General features: G+C 34.1%; 1 pseudogene; it reads right to left on the minus strand.

Moving 5' to 3' along the window:
- Positions 1 to 19,962: 19,962 nt before the first annotated feature.
- LOC149557616 (10-deacetylbaccatin III 10-O-acetyltransferase pseudogene) lies at positions 19,963 to 23,034 on the minus strand (annotated as a pseudogene).
- Positions 23,035 to 23,269: the final 235 nt, after the last annotated feature.

A 23,269-nucleotide genomic window follows, 5' to 3' on the forward strand; every position in this document is an offset into this window, starting at 1 on the left:
TTATCAAAATGGTTTACCTCAAAGTTTGTGTCTTTCCAAATGTTTTTGTTTAAAGTATGTTACTTAGAACATGTTGTTTCTAATACTCAGTTGTAATTTTTATTCTTACAAAAACTTGACATCAAATTACTCATTCTACTTTACTCAAAATGCACTAAAATTGGCTTCCATAGGGATACTCGATGACCATAGGCTTTCTTGACTCTTATAGAGATCAACATATAGAAGGTTTTTTACAAGTCTAACAAATACCTAACTTGGCCTGTATAGAGTAACTTGGTCATAGTGATGACCATCCAAAACTTCCTTCTATATAACTAAGTGTTTGACACTAATAATCAACAAAACTAGAGAGGTCAACAATCTCCCCCTTTTTTGTTTCTTCTTTCAAATCATCTTCTATCCCCCTTGATTTTGTTTCTCATATTTGTCTCTAGGGTTGGGAGGATGGAATCAAATTATATTTATCTATATATATGGCTTGTGAGTTTTGATGACCATGGAAAGAGCATGATACTATGTAGTTCTAACTGATTCCAAGACTTGAATCTTGATCTCCAAATTTGCAGCCAAGTCAATCAAGCTATAAATAGTAGAAATATTATGATATGATTGTACTAGATCCTTTCATAAAGCTAACTCATGTTCCATGGCCTCTAGTTGAGGTATTAACATGCATTATATGAAGACAAGATTGGCCCTCATTTGGCTATCTACTATATGTAGTGTGGCCAACCTCCCTTCTACAAATAATAGTATGTTGTATTATATGGAACTTGATCTAGCTGATTGAGAGATAGAGTTCCCTAAAGATATAAAATCATCTTCAATCTTCAGAAAACTATCTTGAAATTCATAGTGAATCTGGGTGCATCATAAAGAATAGTGTACAGATCTTGGATTTTCTTCACAAGTTCTTCTAGATTCTATATAACTATTGATAGTTCAAATCTCCTTAATGCAGTTATAACATATACATTTTGAAGTACTTTCTTCTCAAATTTATTCTCTAACCATTGCATCATCTTTTCATTTGTCTCTATATCTTTGGTATTGACTTTTTCAACAATTTTCACTAACCAAGAGATCATAGGAGCTTTTTTATAAATATGATGCATATCAAATGCATGAACAAATATATCTTTTATATAATAAAACACTTGTTTATATTGTTGTTCTCTCCTCATTTCTTCTTTTCTTTTCTTTCTTGCCAAGATGTCTTGCAAGATGGCTGCCTTCTCAAATGAGAGATGTTTCAAATCCTAGTTTGGTAATTCAATCACTTCATCCAAGGTAACCTATTTACTTAGAGAACTTACCTTTTTCTTCTTCCCTTTTCTATTTGTAGATGTGTTACTTCTTAGCACAACTAAGGCTTGATTTAGTGAAGGGGTTTTACCACTAGATCTATCTTAAGTATCAGTGCTAGAGGAAAAAATAATAACACTTGGCAAGATTTTTGTTTTAGGGACTTGCACCTATTTTTTAGATGTGGAATATGAAGTAGCTAGGGGTGGAATGTGAGCTCTTACACTCAACTCTATTTCTGATACATCAATCTTATTTTCTTACTATTCTTTGTTGGAAATGATTGAAAAGCTCATGAGGGAGATTGTTGGAAATGACTGAAGAGATCATACATAAAAGGTAATGGAAATGGTAAAGAATGTTCTCAATCATTATTTTGTCATTGATGTCAAACTTGTTGCTTGTAGGAATGACAATTTCTTTAGTGATCCAAATACTATCAATTGATTGATTGACAAGGAGGAGGCAATCAATAAGATGTAACCAAAACACCTAGAGAAAGGTTGAAGTTATGATGTTGTAATGAAGTACAAGGATCAGCTAAGCTATTGATGAAAAAGTGTATTGATGACATACTCTAAGACACAAGAAAATGGGCACACTAAAACATATCAAAAATGAAAGGTTTGAGCTAAGTCATGTGTAAAGCCAAACTAAGTTCATTAGAGAGAGAGAGAGTCAAGCAAGCTAGTAAGTGCCGAATAGATTCCTAGTTGAAGCCAAGAAAGTTCAATTTCAGTAAGTGCCGAGTGAACTTCAAGTGTTGAGCAGAAACAAGTGCCAAGCAGAAACAAGTGCCAAGCATATACAAGTGCCAAGCAGATACAAGTGCCGAATAGATACAAGTGCCAAGAAAATACAAGTGTTGAGTAACATAGAGATGTCGAGCATTAGTAAACCAACAGTGCCAAGTTGTTGCATTATTTCAAAAATCAAAGATTTTTTAAATCTAAGCTGAAAAGGTTGTTATCTTGAATTCTGTGAATTAAACAGAAGATAAGAGTGATGAGTTGGTGGCACAAAACACCATGTAGAACATTTTTGGAGAATACAACTGGACTCTAGATGAAGTTTCTAGAAAAGAGAAAGATATGGGGTAGATACATTGTATCCTACCTAATCCATTTGAAACCCTAAAGTTGGAGAGGGAGAATCGAATGGCAAAAGGCAATTGAGATTTCTATTTAAGGAATAACAAGGTCACGAAGCAAAGAGAGAAGAGAGGTCAAGCATGAAAGTATAAAGTTCTAAAGGAGGTGCTAAGGAGTAAGAAATCATAGTTACTCTACTTCAACAGATGACCATAGATATGATTGCATTGGTATGATGAGTAAGAAGACTCAAGGACATGAAGGTTGAGATGACAAGCTATCAGAGCTGAAGTGATTAAAGCCAAGAAAAGGATTGAGCTGAAGTGTGATCTGAAATCTACAAGATATGTTGTAAGTTATATCATATCAAGAAACTATTATTGTTACTTTCTACTAATTGTAATAGTTAGTTTAAATCCTATGGACTTAGGTTGGTTTAACAGCCATGTTGTAAATCCTTTAACAGGGTGACATTCCAAGTGAATGTTCTAAAGTCCTTTGATAAGGCCCATTCCTAACAGTATAGTGAAATCCTCTAACAAAGTCACATTTAATAGTGTGTTGTAAGCCTTTAACAGGGCAGGCCTTTAACAGGGCATCACTTTAGAAGAGTGAAAATCAAGTAGCATGTTACTGGTGGTTTTTCCCAAATTGGGTTTCCACGTAAATCATTGTGTCATGTATTGATCTTGCATGTTTTATCTCTACATATTGATTTGCTATAATTTTCTAAGGATGATTGATTTAAGCTTGGATGGATGAAAAGTTTATGGATTCACTATAATTTGTGAAAAAAAAGTATTATTAGGGCATTTGGACCTTGAATAACTGATTCACCCCCACCCTCCCTCTCAGTTATTCTAAAGAACTCTTTTGGAATCTATCTCCTTGTTTCCCTCTCATAGAAGTCTTGAGACTTATAGCCCTTTTTGACTAGTAGTAGACTAATCTACTTTTGTATATTTGTCTTGCTCTTTCTATTCTTCAGGTTCCTTAGAATATTCATTGTCCTATACTATCTCCTTGGCATAAATAATTATTGTCTTTGTTTGTGATTTTTGTTGGAGTTGTTGTATTTGTAAAATTTGTGAATTAAAATCAAAATATTGAACATGTGTTTCTCCCAACTTAGGGTATTTTTTTTTTTTTTTTGCAATACTAGAGTGTTAGTTTGGTTGAATGAATAGGGGAAACATTACCCTGTTCTTGTGAGCTCAACACACCTATGTCTTCTTCATTACTTTGAACATCTACTATTGTTAGAGTATCTTTTTCACTTCCCTTGACCTTTTGTATAATAGCTTCTTCAACTATATCTAGATCATTGTATACATCTTGTTCATTATCCATTTTAGCATCTCAAACTCCCTTATGCTTATCATTCTTATTAGTTTATGTTGAGCTATCATTTTGCATGATGCTTAATGGTAGGGATTCTTTCAAATTCCTCACTTGAAAAGCTAATTTGAGGATCAACTCCAAGGTTCTGGGTGATCTTGTGACCTACAGGAATCTACTTAGTTGAAGATAATGTGAATTTTCATGAGGAAGCCTTTGTCTGTTCTAATAACTTTAGACAAGATGTAGAATCTATTTGCTGCTTCAAAAGAATAATCTACACAAAATAGAGTATATTTTTATATTTTTCTACTTTCCAATGGATGCAATCTAACAATGCAACTAATATCAGTTCCTAATTAAACAAAGGGGTTAATAAAAAAAATAACAAAGATAGGCTAATAAGAAGTTTAAGAAAATAACATGAAAAGTAAATCCTAATGGACATAAGCTACAAAAATAACATGTCTACAAGTTGAGCTTTCGAAAAGATTGGTAGATAACCAATGAAAATAGGAGCAACATTTCCTTAATTCCACTAATTGATTCAATAACCATGAGATATTTCACTTTGCATCAAACCATAAGGCCACAAAGAGTGTGCTCATCTGAGATGAAAAGCTATGCAGGAACAATATGATGATCTCTTCTCGAACTAAGTACGTGAATGGAATTTCTAAACACGTAGAAAATAGTAGAATTAAATAATCACAAAACCAGAAATAATGCAATAAAATTTTGGCTCAATTACATTCCATGAACATACATCCATAAAATATAACACACTTAGGCAAGATTCACTACACTCCAAATGCATGCACCAAAAGCATATATTATTGTAAAATAATGGTAGCCTTGATTACATATTACAATCCCATATTTATAAGAAATCGTCTCCTAAATTTGTGTTGAGAGTGAGAAATATCTTTACGCAATCATTTAGTTTTAAATTAATAAAACAAATCTAAATATGTACAAACTAACTCACTGACTTGTGCTTAACAAGAATCCATCTATTTTATATCATTAATTGGATACATGAGCCTTTACATGTCATAAAACAAAGAAATCATGAGAAAATAAGAAGAAGAGAGACATCAGTTGATGTAGGAGTGTTTGGAAGTGTCAAAAATAGAAGCTTCATCTTTACTAGGAATCTATCGAAGATAAACTGCTGTCAGAATCCATTTCTGATGCATGGAAAGCTCTTTTTTTGGAACTTTCAGTTAACTATCAATGCACCTCTTACTTCTTCAAAATCTTCCAAAACACTTTCCAAAACGTGTACTAGCGCACCTAGCACAACATCACACCTCGAAAGCCAAAAAGTACAAAATTTCACCAAGTGTCAAAATTGAAATTAAGACTTATTGGTTTTGTTCCCCTTTATAGCAAAGATATGTTTGGGTATTTGTCCTTGAATTTCTCAATTATCTTAGTGACTTTAGCTACATCTGGTAGATCTAAGGCATCATTTTTATCCTTTACTCTCTACCTATAGTTATCTACTTCTATATGGGTTTCTGCGAAATCCCTGAGTTTTGTATCAAGTGCCAATAAAGTGTCTTCCATTCTAAATGCCTGCCAAACATCCTCATCATTAGAAACTTCATCAAAAGTTTTCCAAAATTTCTCAACCACTACCTCTACAGGTATTAGCTTTTCCTGTGCATCATTCTAAAAAATGTCTAGACATGCATCACTATAATGTTTCACAACTTCTAAAATTTTCTCTTTGGCTTGGTCCTTGAGCATGTGAATCTCCACAAGTAATGACTCCATTACTTTATTTTCATATGCAATATTCTCAATCCAATCATCTATTAAATCTATTTCCTCTATTGTATATACATCCATGAGAATCCAATACCTCTAGCCTTTTATCTCTTGTAATTCCTATAAATTGTTTCCCCAAGTATGTACTTCATCCATTAAACCAAAATCTTGATTCAAAATTGCCACTAATTTATTTTCGTTCTCTTGCATGACATGTAATAACATTAAATTCCCTTGAATTATTAATATGTCTTTTTCCACAAAACTTTATTACCATCATTGACATGCATTCAAAAATGTGTCCAACTATACCACTCCCCTATCCCTTCACTTAATTGTCACATTTAGAGTTTCTTCGAGGTTAGCAGGATCCAAGGGGCAAACAATTTTTCTCAAATATCCCTTTAGGAATTCATTCTAATGCCTAAGTGTTATCAACTCTATCCCATCCTATTCTAGGCTCCTAAAAGCTTCCTTCATCCCTATCATAACCATCAAATTTGTAGTTTCCAAGGTTTCCTTTCCAAGCATAACTTCCCATATCTGATAATCCCTAGGAGTTAATTCTTCAACATTTGATTACAGAGGAGGAAGAGCTACATGAGCAGAAAGGTCCTAATCCTGATCACTCATAATGAAGGCCAATGCTCACACATCCTTAGGAGGTGAATTAGGTTTCTTTAGCACTTCTATCAATTCCATCCTATCCACCTCTTTAGTAGTGAATTGTTTCTTTTTATTTCCTATCACTTCTTTTCTAAGCCACCTCAGAATATGCAGCATCAGGGATTTACCTTTAGAGGATGAAGGTGTTTTCTTAGCTATACCTTTCCCCTTATCACTCCTTTCTAGAGTCTTCTCCCTTTGTGAGAGGTCTATGTCAGTAGTCTCTATATATGTGGAGCCCAAAGTTCTTACCTTTGTGTCCTAGGAAGTTTGTTGAGGTTGTTCACCTATCTGTCCATCTTCTAACACTTCATCAATAGATACTTAACATGGTCTTCTTCATGTTTTTCCTAGACCTATTCAATTTTTGTACCTAGAGGAAGAGAGGTAGAAGATCCCTTGTGTACACAAAATGTGACTTGCAGCTAGGCTTCTGGAACTATCTCAAGTCCTTGTGATTTGGGGGCATCTAATTCCAATCCTCCTATTGAGGTTAATTGGTGGGCATGTATTTGATATTGTCCCCAAAAAACTTAGTACCCATGGGAATAAAGTCAAATTCTAATATCTTTAAGATAGCAGCGCCCTCCACATCCTGCTCATCTATCCATTGTTGCATTTCATCTTCTGATGTAGTTGTATGCATGGGTTCATCAAGAATAGATGGTAGTGTGATAGTGGAACTTCTCAATCATTCCTCCTCTATGGTTCTAGCTAGCTGACTCCTTTGACTCAAAGGTAGATCATCCTCTTCATCCTCATCACCCTCTACTTCTACCTCTTCCAAAATGGGTTTAGGGATAGATGGAAAAAGAATCACTTTCTTAAGCACCTTTTGTCTCCTCTTCACTAGAGTCTTAATCTATCTTCTTTTTGGTGTGGAGGGGGAGGCTATCTCTATCTATCAAGGTGTGGAAACCTCTTGTACCTTAGTTTCTATTTCCTCTTGGCTTGGTACAATTAGCTTCTACATTTTTTGGCCCCTATACATTTTCCACTTCCTGCTATGGAGGTGCCTAAATTTTTCCCTCTTTTGGTTTGGCTCATTGAGGAGAATTTCTCTTCCTCTTGCCCTTACCTTATCCCTTTTGAGCTTGATAATAACCAATTGGTCTATTAAGCTAGTGCACCATTTCTGGCCTTAATGGCGACTGAGCTATAAATGTAGAGATGGTGACTTTTTTCACTCTACCTTTAGCTAGATGGGCTTGTACATGAAAGATTATAGTCTTAGCAATTAGATCAAGTTTTCATGGTTTCTTAATCCTATCATGTGTCAATTTGATGATGTACCTCACCCTATTTTTTATGTCTGATTTTTCTTCACTATCAATCTTAGCATTCATGATAGGTCATTCACCAATCTTATCTCTATTAAATAATGGATCAAGAAACTCCTCTAAGTCTTGTTACACTATCTTCAACTGAATCTTTATCTTCAAGGCATTCTCTATCAAATACAAAATCATCCTACAATAATCCCAGATATGGGCATCATAGTCATTTGTTTCATTCATCCAATGATCTTCAATGGCTTCTTCATGTTGAAATGTTTTACCTGCCAAGCATTACACTTTCCTGATATTATCAAAATATGATCATAGAGAATTATACTATTCTAATGGAGACTACTCCAATTCGCATTCAAAAGAGTGGATATCTTGCCTTTGATCTCCTTGGAAAGGTCCTATAGTCATAGGCCAGGTCCAACATATTATATGTTGCTTCCTAACTTTGTCATAAGTAGACAAGAGTTGTCAGGAAATCTCTAGGTAGATGACTCTATCACTAGGATATCTAGGGAGCTTCTTAGGGTTAATAGTTGAGCTACCCTCAAATATATGAATGTACAAAACTAGATATAGTAGGCCTCAAGTACTAATATATGTGTAGCTCCCTCTTTTTATATTCTTTTTGCATAATCTCCTTCTATAAACAAAATTATGGTGAAGATGAAAGCATCATTCACAATTCTATATTCTTTGCTTTTCCCTAAAAGCCTTTTCTTCATGAGCTGAGGGTATACAATATATGGCCATGCATTGGCATCCTACATACTACCCCTTTTGTAGAGGCCTGGATAATTAGTCCCCCTTGTGGCTAATAAGTATACCAAGTATGATGTCATGTATAATTTCCTATTGTTCTTTGTCATCACCAACTATTCACTCAAATTCTAACTGAGATTAAAAGGCCAATCCAGTAGCATCTCTCCTTTCTTTATTGTTTCAATAAAATGTACCATGAAAATGTTTAGGTGTCTGACTGCAAACAAGCCCATTACTCTACTCAAGAGAATGGTTGAGTACCCAATGTCCTCCTTCATATACCCTCTTGTCATGTCCACTTCTCCAGTTTTCTTTCCCAGAGAATTCTTCTCTATAAGGTATGATGATTGGATGATCTTACAAGCCTCATCAATGTGTTCTCGATACCATCTTTCTACTTGCTCATAGGTTAGCCTAATAAATTGATCTACCCAAGGGAGATGGAAAACCTTTTCAATGTTCTTGGATCAGAGATCTAGAACTATCTCCCCCATTATGCTCTTGACAACCCTCTCTTTAGGAACAAAATGTTCTGCAAGTGTCATGATCATCTCTGAATGTTGAATTAACAAGCCCTAATTAGATTAGTGTGGAGATCTTTGGGACTTCTTAGTCAGTTTGTTCCATATCTTTAAAACTTCTCCCAAATCTATGTGTCCCAAATTAGTATCTCAAGTTTTTGTGTTGTCATCTTGAAAGCATGATTTTTTAAAACGCCCTAGAACTTAAACACAACTAGTTTTGGTGCCATTTTCTTTCCAAGGGAGGATGAGAAAGATGCTATTGTATCTGCACAAAAGAAATAAAAATGTCCATTAGTTCACATTTTGAGAAAAAAATGATTAATTTGGACCTTAGAATCAAAATTTTGAAACCTAATTTCTTTGAGAAACACAAAAGAAACTTGATTTTAACCTAAAATGTACAAAAAAATGTGCACTAACCTCACCAAATAGGTGCACCTAGTGTGCCTTTGTTTGTGAAAACTTTCTTTGAAATGGGTGTGTAGTAGCACACCTAATCAGATGTGCTATTATGCACCCTAATCAGATGGAGATTTTTGTTTAAGTTTTATGAAACAATAACATAGGAGTGCATTAGCATAGCTGGGAAGGTGTGCTAATGCACACCTATCTTAAAGTGTGTTGTTGAGTTTTTAAAGGTTTTTAAATTTTTTTAAAGTCAAAATGGTTGAGGAGGTGTGCTGATGTGCACTATTTGTGGTGCTTTAAATTAACATTGTTTTTGCAGGGTTCAATGGTGGAGAGCTGGAGGAGTCGCACTTGAGAGGGTGCACAGATGCAGCTTGAGAGGGATTTGAAGGATGTGAAAAAAATGAAGTGGTAAACCAAAGGGGGTGGGTAGTAATATAGGCCCCACCTACCTTTGGTGTTGTCTAGGTGCACAGCTATGCTACACAAACACTCTTCCTAAATAGATTTGGCACACTAGCACACCCATTTAGGTGCATTGGTGTGCCTTTTGTTTACAAAAAAGTCCTTCATTAAAAATTTTTATTTGTGACAACCAAGCTTCTTAGTCATGACCTGAATGTGAACTAGGAGACCAGATAAAACCACAAAGGGACTTAGATCCCAAGTTAAGGATCCAAAAAGCCAAAAAAAAAAAGTAGGGGGTCCCCATTTCAATTAGAAATGGGGCATGCATTGTGGAACCACAAAAAATAGCCCCAATCAAAAGGAAGAAATGACAAAGGCATTTCTTCATCAACAAAAATTCCCCTAACATGTGCCAAACACCAACTACAGCCTGAATATTCCACAAGCATTTTGAGCCTCTTTGCAGTCAAAAACCTCAAAATTTTGAGCTCCAAGTTTAGTGTGTGCTTTGTGTATTCATTTCCTTTGCAATTTCAAAATGTACTCTATCAAAATTTTCTGACAACTTGAAAACAAACTTCTACCCCATCTAGCTCATTTATCAAGAATCTCCACAAAAGCTGTTTGTCGATCCTTTGTCTAACCAGATGAGAGAATCAATTCTAGGGCTCTTGGCAGGGTGTCACTTTTCATTTGAATTCCTTGAAAATCCTCTGAATGCTTTCTCCATAAAACTCATAATGTCACCATTTGATTCTTTAATGAAGAAATGTTTTGGTATTTGGATAACATATTTGGAGTGCATATCCATTTATCGGTTACCCCCTTTTAGACCTTTTAGAATCCTTCATTCATCACACTATTCTTTTTTTGTTTTATTTTCTTTCTATGTCCTACCCACACTTAGACTGTGTGGTAAAGACATTGGTGTCATTTCTTGGATTCGATCTTTTGTGAACATCCCTTCTATTCCTCTTTTAATAACTTTTAGAAACTCTCATTCCAAACAACGATCTTAGCAATTCCTTTAAGAAGATTCTTCTCTTTGAACCAATGGGATTTGGATTGTCCCTTGCTATTGTCAACCTTGGTTTGACAACACCTGAGATAATTGATCTTCAAATTTGCAAAGTGTTGAGAACTTGTTGATCTTCAATTCTAAATTTAAGATTGAAAGTCCCCTATTAGTGCAAGTAACATTCATTCCTCAGTTGGTATAAGACACATAATCTCAAAAATGTTTTGACAAAGAAATAAATCTTCATGAAAATTGGAACCAAAAGAGTAGTTAGTAAGATATGTCAAGATAAAAATCTTGAGTGGACCTATCACTTGGATTGACACAACCTTGAAAATAAACACAGTTGAAAGAAAACATGCAACTGAAAATAAACACACTTGCAGAAATGAAATCCTTTTTTTTTTTTTTTTTTTTGGGGGGCGGGGGGGGTGTGGGGTCATTTAGGCTTCAAAGTAATGTTTCAAAAATTTCCCATTGACTAACAATGGAACCAATTCCCCCTATAATGAACTTAACCTAAAAGTATTTTCTTTGAGAATTTTCGTGATCTAATAGGGACCAATCCACAAGCATTGAAACTTAGTGTGAATGTTCAGCTTTTCTTTTGCCTTATCTCATAGTAGAATAAGGTCAAATATTCTAAAGGATTTTATTGTGTCCCTCTTATCGAACCACCTCTTGATGATAACTTGATATTTACCCATGTACTCCAAAGCAGCTATCCATTTTTCATCCATCTCTAAAAGATTCATCAATTTGATTTGTACCTTGTCAGCATCCTCAACATACTCACTCATGAATTTCAAAATAGGAATCCTGAGATTAAGCAGGAATATTGGCTCTTGTCCATAAACAAGAAAATATGGGGATGTCTCCAAGGCATTCTTAACTTTGACTCGATCTACCCATAGTGCATATTTAAGTTGTGTATGCCAATCTTTAGGATTCTCCTTCGACAAACATCTTATTACTATGATCAAGTTCTTTTTTGTAGATTTTGCTGCACCATTCCCTTGTGGGTAATAATGATAATAGCTAGATTTTCTAATGCCCATTAAGTTAAGAATACTAATGCAAAATCTGACTTGTTATTGTACACCAAGGAGAACAACATCCCAAATCTAGTAACAATATGTTCTTCTAAGAAGTTTGTAACCACCTTAGCAGTGCAATTTTGGAATGTCTCTACTTCTGTCCATCATGTACAATAATCAACGGATGTAAGAATAAAGGTGTGTCTATTTGACGATGGTGGAATTACTAGACCAATAAATTCTAGCCACCACTTTGTGAAGGGGTGTATCTCAAATACTAGTTGTAATGGTATGGCAAGATGTCTTTCTCTATTAACACTAGTCTGACAAATATGTCAAGTACCCACATGTTCAAAAGTGTCTTTAAATATGGTAGGCCAAAAATAATCGGATCTTAAAATCATATGAGAATTTCCTTCTTTCAAACCATGCCTTATACTATACTTATCATGAAATCATTCCAAAACTTCTTTTACTTCCTCACATCCCAAGTACTTTGGGTATATTCCTTAATAGTTCCTTTTGTATAACTTTCTATCATGCAAAATATAGGATTCACACTTCATCTTGAGTCCCCTACACTGTGAACTATTCATCCAACTGGGATACTAATTTTGTAAAAGATAGTAAACAATATACTAGTACCAGACATCTGTTATTATGCCCTGATCAATATCAACTTGAGATACAACAATATTCTTCTTATCTTGCATATATGTTTCACTATCAAACCTGAGCTTCTTTTCATCTTCAATTTAGTTATTTGCTATCATTTTTTGATAATCCTTGAGCTCTAACTAATCTCATAGGTCAGATCCCAAGATCAAATTCTTGTAGTATTGCCATCCATTTCCCTCGTCTTTCACCAAGTTTGTTTCACATCAATAATGTCTTCACTGCTGGATTAGGTAAAATTGCATATACCTTGCTTCTTAATATGTAATGGTAAAACCTTTTTACTACTTTGATTAAAGCAAACAACTACTTCATGAGGTTGGAATAATTCAACTTGGCATTTTTCAGAGGGCAACTCATAAAAGCAATAGGTCTTTCATCTTCCTTTTCCTTCTTTTGTGTAAGGATCCCTGCACATGAATGTTCTGAAGCAAAAGAGTATATTTTGAAAGGTAGTCCATAATTTGGAGTTACCAGTACTAGGGCTGTGGAAATGGCCACTTTGATCTCCTCAAATGACTTTTTAATTTTTGGAACACATTCTATTTTTGTTCCCTTTTTGAGTAAATCATTAAGGTGACACACTATCTCCACAAATCCACTTATGAATTTTCACACAAAATTTATTTTCCCAAAGAAAAACTTGAGTTCTTTCTTACTATGAGGAGGCAATAACTTTAGAATAGCCTCAACTCTATTAGGATCAATCAAGATTTTGGCCTCAGAGATGATATGTCCTAGGAGTTTCCCTTTGGTAACCCCAAATGAACATTTCTTAGGGTTGAGAAATATGTTGTATTATGATAACTATTGAACACATGATTTAGATCAGCAATATGAGTGCTTCAGTCCTTTCTAAAGATGATTAGATCATCCATGTAGATGAAAAATCATTTATTTATCAATCCCTTAAAAGCTTGATCTAGGGCTCATGGAAATATAGCCATGGCATTAATTATCCTAAAAGGCATCCTTCTATAGGTAAAAGTTCCCCATTTGGTCATGAATGTCATCTTTGGTCTATCTTTTTCATCAACCATGATTTTATTATATCCTAAATATCTATCTAAGAATGATGTCATCTTTTAACCATTAACAATTTGCAAGACTTCATCTAATGAGGGCAAAGGGTAATTATCCTACTAAGATGCAAGATTCATGTTACAAAAATCCACGTAATGATGAATTTCTCTGGTCTTTTTCCATACATGAACCAATCTAGCCACCCATGTAGAATGATGAATGGGGAAGATGATCTTGGCATCAAGAAACTTCTCCACTTCCTTCATTATCAGTGGTTCAATAATAAGATTGACATGCCTTTGTCTTTGTCGAAAAGGTTTTGCATTAGGTTTTAAAGGAATGTCATGTGTAATAATCTCAGGATCATACATTTTTAGCTCTTTGTAACTCCAAGAAATGATGTCCTTATACTCTATGATTAATTTGATCATATCCTCCCTTTCTTGTGCATTGTACACCTTTTCAATCCTCACCATTTTAGGATCTTCATCAGTACCCAAATTGTATGAATCACATTCTTCGGTCCCTTTTTCTTGGACCATTCTTTTGTTAACTGATAATTCATCATGATCAAAAATGCATTCTAACTCAATCATTCCCTTAGGAATACTATTAGTTTTCAAACTCAAGATCGCTTCTTCATCTTTGACTTTATTGTTAGGGGTGTCATCAATATTTTTCCCTTTGAAGTGTCCATTGCACATGATAAACTCAAGTATATATTGATCAACCTTGAAAACTTGGAAGTCTGCAATGTTATCTAGGATAGATGGAACAATAACTAATTTGACTAAAAACCATTTTAATTTTGATCTCTCGACAAGTTGTAGTGTGCTAGCTAAGATAGCGAGGGCATCAAGTACCATGTTTTTCATTCTTGGAATAGATTTTATATTCAGAGCTTCAAAATCATCCATTAAATCCCGTACTCTTGTCCTATTGTAAGCAACCTCTTGTTATTACAAGAATACACCAACTTAACTTTCTTTATAACCAACTAAGAATCTCCCTCGATCATGAGAGTTGTGATTCATTTCTCCAATGTGAACAGGAGTCCTCAAACCAATGCTTCATACTTTTTGACATTATTAGTACATTTAAATTGTAATCAATGTGTTGCATAGAAAGACTTACCTCTTGGGTTGATCAACTTAATACCTACACCAGCTCCCAATTTTCATTCGGAGCTGTCAAAGTGAAGTGTCCAAATTGGGTCCTGTTTGGGCTTCCTAACCTTATGCTTATTCATCGTTAGATTTTCTTTCACTTGGGCCCCAAAGGATTGTTTCTTAAGGACCCACTATAATTTTTCATAGGGTGGACTTGATGATTCTCCATTGTTGTTTCTCGACATGGTGAGTGTATGTTTTTCTTGTTTATCATGGATTTCCCCTATCAATTATACAATTTCATCTATTTTGGGATCAAGATAGATGACTACCAACATCCATTCTTGGCATTGAAGATACCATCTTCTTCTTTGAATGTTGATCATCCCTAGTGGACCAGAAGACAAACCTCCACCATCTGAAGAGGTATCACTATATGATGCATTCAAGTCTTCAATTTCCTCATCAACCTTTCTCACAGATTTGGATATTTTTATAGGATTTTGATTCCTTGCAAGTTCACCTTTTGGACTATTATTATTCTCCAATCCCATTATCTATGTCAATACTTGAGTGATGGCCTCTTAGCAAGATGAACATTCAAAATCTAAATGACTAACTCTATGCAATAAACAAAATCCTGGGAAAAGGAAGATGCTATGGTTAGCTTCTTCTCCTAGACATTGTAAGTTATCCATCATGTTGTCTATAAATTATATTACAATCTTATTGTTTGGGATTAAAGTTCTGGATTCTACATCTTCATCATCTGATATTTTGATTGAAGTGGTATCAAAATCCATTACTTTGTAGGAGCCCAAATCCATTTGGAGGAACTCTACCTCATTGGGAGCACTATATTTTGTAATCATTTTTGTTAACTTTGGCTCTATTTCTATCTTAATTTGATTGTTCAACCCTTTCTATGGTAACCACAACTAAGTAAAGTCTGTAGAAAACCGTCCTCTGAGGCATTTGGTCCATTTTGTGCTTGGTAGTTTCCCATATGTTTTTGGGATATCCACCACATGTATATCAATGATGTCTTGAATTTGGGGATCTACCATCAACTGTATCCACACATCTTTCAACACCAATGACTTTCACCTCTATTTTATCCAATTGTACCACTATTCAGTTGGAGGATTGAGGATTGACTCCCAACCTTTGTGCTATTGATAGTGGTATAACATTACAAGAGGCTACAAATCAATTAGGAAATTATTAAGATTCTTCCCATATATCCTAATGCTGAGTAGAAATGGGGGCACCTCAACCTTGTCTTTAAACATAGTTTGCTTCTAGGTCCAAAGCATTGACTTTTTAGATATTGTCTTTTGAGGAACACTATTCATATTATGGGGTGCATTTGTATAATCAAGAGTCTTCATCAATGCTTCTCATTGATGGGGACAATTTTACAACATGTTGAGCATGGACATGTTGGCCTTTGTACATTTCAAATCTTTCACCATGCTATGTCTTTCAGTAGACCAAACTACGATTTTCAAGATTGTCAGTATATTTCCTTGATCCTAATTTTGTTCTCCTCCATAGGTTGGCCTGATTGGTACTGGATTATCATCTGCTCTCAGACTGAGAGGAGTTGGTTGCAAACCTAGCATAATTCCATTTGTCATAGGTTCTTTCTGACTTTTTAAATTGTACGTATTTTGATTGTCATTGCAAAAGGTAAACATCTCTTCTAGTTGAATGTTTGATTCCTAATTGAATGGGAAAGAGAGTTCATCATTGGCTGGTTGCTCCACCTATGTGCTAGGTGTAGAATCATAAGAGTCTAGTAGCATAGCATGAAATTGTACAGGAGGTACATTGTCATTCACTTGTGAATTATGAGTCATGTGCTGATTTCCTTTATAGTAGGAACCATCATTGTTGGATGACTTTTGACCATCATCATACTGATTGACACCAATATATTGAACATTATTGTTTTTATCATCTGCATGAATGCTCCCATTATTCGGGCTAGTGTACCATTGTCTATTCTATCTTTGGATGCCATTATTATGATTAGGAGGATTGAAATTATTTCCTCCATTATTATTCCTAGTATTGTTGTTTCCAACATTATTGTTCCCAGTGGAATTCCTATTGTAATTTTGATTGTAATTGTTGTTGTTGTAAGTAATAGCATTATTCTTTTGAAAGTTATTATTATGTCCTTGTGACATTCTTAAGTGAGTTAGCTCATTGTTCATTTGCGACATGGTCTTTTTCATTGGACCAAACTTGGAGGTGAAAATATTGTCTGCCTTAGTGGAATCTATTGTCTTTTCTTGAAGAAAGTAGCTTTAGGAGGTTAATACCCTAGATATGTTAAAGAAAGTTTCTGTGGAGTGGGTTCCTGTAGTAATGGAACTAGATTCATAGGTATGAATTGGCTAGGCATTGTCAGCTCTTTGACAGGGTATGTTGGCATCATAGTAATAGCTTGAGCAAGATGCATCAATACCCCACCATTAGGATTGGCTTGCTTAGTGAAGATGATTGCTTCTGCAAAGACTTTGTCCAATTTTTTGATATTTATTTCCTGAAGTCTTCTCAAAAAAATAGCAGTAAGATGGTTCATAGCATTCAGATAAATTAGAATAGCAGCTTCAATTGGTATAGTCTATGGCATTTCCAACTTGCAATATGTGATGTGAAAGTGATGATTGAAGCATAAAACCATCTTAGCTAGGTCCTTTTTCATTGATATAGATTGTTGATGTATCATGATTGGATTGATGAAAGTTTTCAATTGTTCCAAGAACAACTTTTTAAAAGTAGCCCTGTCTCCAATACATCCTTGTGGAAAATTAACATACCAATTAAAGGAAACTTCCCCCAAAGAATAGGGGAATAAGTGAAGAACCACATTCTTGTCAGTAATCTTCTTCTGATTGCAAATTTCCTTGAATACCTTGATGTGATCTTTAGCAATTCATGTTTCTTCATAGATGAACATTAGGAAAAACTTCTTGAGATTCTTTGGATGATCATTGAGTACACCTATTAAGTTAATTATTGAGACTACAACATTTTCAAAAAAGGCCATCAGGGAATTTGTGGAACATTGGGTGGTTGATGTGGAGGTGGAATGGAAGATGATGATGAAATGTTGAATGAGAGTGGTAGAATTTGGTAGATTCCTTTGTCACTATGAGGCTTACAAAAATGGCTAAGTTCAAGGAACTCATGTGCACTTGGTGAGGATCTCAAAGCTTTTTGAAATAGAGATGATGGATTGCAATCCTCCAGTTTGTATCAATTCTAGAAAAGGCACACCTCTACAAAAGTACACTTTCTCACAAATAAAGGGCACCTCTAAATTTGGCATACATGCACACCTACCGTACCTACATAGCAGCTCACCTCAAGATCTCAAAAAATTTAAATTTATTTTGAACTTGTAAAAAAGTGTACAATTTTGAAGTTTGCAAAATTTTCTTCTATTCCAAAAGACAAGGCTTTCCTTCTAGCACCACTTCTGTTGAGCTATTGTTTTGCACGATGCTTAATGGCAGGAATCCTTTCAAATTCCTCTCTTGAAAAGCTAATCCAAGGATCAACTCCAAGGTTCCAAGAAATCTTGTGACCTACTAGAATTCACTCATTTGAAGATAAATGTGAATGTTCACAAGGCCTTTTCTGGTTTTGATAACTTCAAACAAGATGTAGAATCTATTTCTTGCTTCAAAAGAATAATCCACAGAAAATAGAGTATATTTTTGTAATTTTTTATTTTCCAATGGATGCAATCTAATAATGCAACTAATATGAATTCATAATTAAACAAAGGGGTTGATAAAAGAAATATCAAAGATAGGTTGATGAGAAGTTTAAGAAAATAACATGTAAAGTAAATCCTAACAAACATAAGCTATAGAAAAAAACATGTCTGTGAGTTAAGCTTTTGAAAAGATCAATAGATAAAAAATGAAAATAGGAGCAATTCTTCCTTAATTCCATTGATGCAATCTTCAATGGGGATTCCCATGAGATATTTCACTTTTCATGAAATTGCAAGGCCACGGAGAGTGCACTCATGCCAAATGAAAAGCTATGTAGGAATATTATGATGATCTCTTCTTGAACTAAGTACATCAATAAGAAATCATCTCCTCAATTTGTGTTGAGAGTGAGAGATATCTTTATGCAATCATATTCTTCTAAATTAATAAAACAAATCTAATTATGTCACTAGAAGATTTGAGGTCATTTTTCGACCAAAATTTTTGACCATTTCTTAAATTGGTCAATATGGAAAGAGAAACTATGGCTTTTTTTTAATCTATGCCCATGTTGGTCAAAATTTCAACCAACATGAGCTTAGATTTGGTTGAAATTTTGACCAACACGAGCTTAATATCTAAAAAGAGTAAATGTTGCCCATTTTGTTAGATCTCTATTCAGCAAATGCCACCCATTTCATTTTTTTCTCCATTTAACTTCAATGCGCATGAGGGAGTTGAAGAACTAGGAGCTCTAAGTGAAAATGTAGATTCTCATGAAGTTCTGTTCAGGTCTTATTGAAGAGACCTTTCTATTGGTCTATCACATATTACTACCCTTCTTCCTGAGAGCTTCACGAGGGACTTCCCTAGGAGGTTTACTGCACAAGGCTCCTATAGAGGGCTCTAGCTCCCAGCGAATAGAAGGTGCTTAGCTTCGCACAACCTTAGGGATTAGCATGCTTTTGAGAAGAACGTGGAGTAGTAAAAGATCCAGCATGTGAGACACGATGATCATGAAAAATTTGCAAATTGGAAATATTATAACATACTCTTTCCCATAACTTTCTATACAGGAGGTAAGCTTTTGGAAATATTAAACCTCGAGTGTTGTCCTCTTGTTTACTTAGAGATTTTAAGCCTTCATTCTTTGTAATTTTTAAGTGCTTGATACATGTTATGTTACTCAATGCTGATGAGATGCATCATTATGCAAAATGGCAATTGGTTTGCATTATTATTTAATGCTTTTTTTTAAAAACAATGTGTTTTTAAATTGTGAAATCCTTGCTCTGATTCCTATGTTGTAATCATATATTGATCTTCTCCCTTCACTTCCATTTTTCTCCATCTATAACCAGACTACAGTTGCATTTTAGGACAATGACCAAAGGAAGACATTGAGTTTAGAACATCTTGAAAAAAAAACACTTCAACTATTCCATCGGGTTTTACGAAATTGGGTGTACCAGAAACTATTATGACAAAAATAAATAAATCGTAATGATTTTCCTAGAAAGAAACTTAGAGTCATTTACTATGAATCTATCAATAAATACATGCATTCAATGAATACTAAGTGAATCCTTTGCCCTATCTCTTTTGGGCTATTGTGAAGGCATGATATCATCTTTGATTCTCTTATTTTTTTATGCTTTTTTCATGTCAAGCCATTATGACAGTTGGCTTACTATACTTTATCAGTAACTTGTTTGCCTCATAGGGGTTTCATAGTTTATATGCTACAAGACTGGTTCTCTTCTATTAATCTTTGTTTCACATCTAAGTCGTGGTCTTCATTTATTTGAACCTTTCTTAAACCCTTTAATTTCTTCCATAAAGTATTTTTTGATACATTTAATTACATTATTTTTTATAAATAGAGAGGCTTGAACTAGATCTTATTTCAATAGAGGTTGGTGTGGACTATGTACACTCTCCATAATGGTTTCAAAGTGATAAAATTGGAGGTTTATAGGATCTTTTGGCTTCAATAGCTCTCTATTTCATATTGGTTCTAAAGAGGGCTTAACCTCTCCCCTTACCATTTCTGCAAGGCCTTCAAGAAATTGACTCACTCCTCATCCGTCACATATACTATGGTGGAAACTCACTCCCACAACAAAACCACTACATGCAAAATGAGTTACCTATATGAAGTAAATACAAGAAATAACAACAAAACAATGCACAAATCTTGTTAAAAAATCATATATTAAATCATTAGTATAAATTGAAATAAATAAGTTACAAATCCATCAAATGTAATGAAAATGATAAATAAAAAAATACTAGAAACTAGGAGATCCAAAAAGTTGCTTGAATATAGAAATTGGAAAAGAAAATTCAAGATAATAAAACCCAAAGTAAGAGAGTAATAATAGGTGGAAGTGAATAAAGTAGCCATTGAAATGAAGGGTTGTCATCATCAAAATCTCCCAAGGCTGAAAGAGTGTTATCTACCATTGCTTCCACAAACAGAGCACCCTCACCGATGCAATCCACTTCAAAATCCCCATTTTCTTTTCATCTAAGCCTCCTGGACAAGGGAAAATAATATAGTCGAGAAAGAAAACTGGTTTAAAATTAAATTATGTAAATTTTTTTTGTATCAATCTTTCAGATCAGATTTCATGATTCATCATCAGGATATTATGAATCACAAAGTGGGGTACAAAAATTGTGTACACAATTTAATCTAGAGATAGCTTTCTCTATACAATCTAGATTGTGGAAATCTCTTATTATTGATACTAAGTATGAATGATCCAAAAATATCTTACACAATTTTCTAAATAGAGATGAATGGGTGTTTAACCTTGAAGGTTTGATTGTTTCCAAGAGTCAATGCAGTGGGGAAGCTTCTATCAATTGTGCTTGCTACTACTATAATTAACCAGTGAGTTGTATTTGTAACTGTATTTGAGTAAGGTCTAGATTTTCTAGCTGAATAAACTACAACAATTCCTTTTCTAGAACATGAAATGACCCAATAGCAATTGCATCATCAAAATAAGCATCTAGTGAAGGTGGTGATCCAAGAAACATAGAGACAACATCCGCACCATCATGAATTACATCATCAAATGTAGCAAGTAGAACAGTTGAATTGCAATTACTAGTAGCCCAACATACTTTGTATCTTGCACAATCCCCCACCCTCCCTGCAGGACCTTTGTGCACAACTACTGATACATTTGTCTATTAGTATAGATAATTTGAAGTCCATAATTATTAAGACATCTTAAATATTGAATGACACTTTGAAATGACCACTTTTCAACACTTTGATGCTTAATGAATTCTACAAGAAATTTTATTAACATGGAAAATGAAATAATTTTTTTTTAATAGTTAAATTACATTAAAAACAACAAAATAAATTGTTGAAATCTAATATATAATTTAGACTCAAAGAATGTACAAAATTAATAATAGTCACTTTCCTATTGCAAAAATACAAAATTACACAAGTCAAAGCATTTCTATCCATAAGCAAAATTGGCAATATACTTTTAGTTCAATTAATCAATCCATCACATCAATAATTTAACACAACTAGCTTTCTTGGGGCTCTGTCCAGGGAATTCTAGAATCAGAAGTGGAATTGTTTTTGGATTTGAACTAAAAATTGTTTGGCCTAATCTACTCTTGGATGTGGTAACTTATCAACAATTGTTAGGCTTAATGAAAACCATTTTAAAAATGACATTTTGATGGCAGAAATCAAATAGACAATTTTGTTTTCTTTGATCGATGAGACTAAATACGTGCATAGATTGACAATGACTCCAAACACAATATTTTCTAGACAAAAACTTTACTATCTTGAATAAGAAAATTAGAAATGAAGAATTCAAGAGAAGAATAATGGCATAGCTATACATAACTGTGAATGCAAATCTGACCAATGATCTATGGATGAACAACTAAAGGAACTCTTTCTAGTGATGAGCTATTATGTCAAAGATGGTGTGATTTAAAGGAATTGGATAAAAAATAAATATTAGCTCAAGAACAAGAAAAAACATCAACTTATTGTGAATAGACTTAAATGGTAATAAAGGGGCTTTTATATTTATGTGGTCGATGTTCTCAGGAGCCTCCAAAAGAAGCCTGGGAAAGATATGTCATCTGCATGCCCATTTCACTCAAAAACAACCTTTGTATGAAGCCATTTCTAGGCTATGGAATGCTCTTCCATGAAAAATTATGAAGAAATGTGCTTAATTTAGTAACATCAATGAAAATCTTCTATCCATGCCTCAAATTGAGAGAGCCCAAGAATTCAAACAAGGCATTAGAGTGTTGTTGTTTTCTTTTTGCACGTAGGATCTTAATGTAACAATTTTTTGTTTTAATATGATGGTAGCTGATACTTTCAAATATAATTGTGTGTAGTAAAACTTATGTTCAATCAGTGAATAATTTAACAATAAAATTAAACAAAAATGCAAAAATAAAACAATAATTCAAAATAGAGCAAAAAATGTCAACTAGGCTAAAAATACTTTTAAAAAATTGAAGTATAGAAAAACTCATACCCATAAACGATATGATTAGGTCATTGAACAAACTATAAGAATGGTAGAGAAAAAAGAAAACTAGGAAAAGTACCAAAATAATTACTTTATTTTACAATACACCAACACTTTGGAGAGAGCCTCTCTAATTGTTTTTGCAGGATCAACAGAAATACTGTCATGAGCATTGTAGATTTATAAGGAAGTAAAGATATGTCTTCTTAACATGGCTAAGTTATCAATAGAGGAGAGGGGGAGAATAGTTTTGGGTGTAGGTAGAGAAGGGGCCACCATGAATAGTTTAGAGCTCTTCACCTTCCACTCTCTTGCCCCAACTTTCTCCATTCTTATTCTTCTAATACTCAAATTGTGAGATAGAAATTGATACTCAAATTGTGAGATTAAAACAGCGCGTAGAGATCCCTTATATATACTACTCTAACCAATAAGTAGCCAAATTATTCCCTTTTTATAACTGTTGCTACCTAAAAAAAATTATGCTATATGTTCAGCAAATTATGTTGTATATTTTTAGTGGGTTTTGTAATTATATTGTGACTATAAACATGACACTATTGAT

The sequence above is a fragment of the Cupressus sempervirens genome, chromosome 5 (genome assembly GCF_028749045.1).
Source record: "Cupressus sempervirens isolate cs-2001-9-10 chromosome 5, ASM2874904v1, whole genome shotgun sequence".
In the NCBI taxonomy this organism is placed as follows: domain Eukaryota; kingdom Viridiplantae; phylum Streptophyta; class Pinopsida; order Cupressales; family Cupressaceae; genus Cupressus; species Cupressus sempervirens.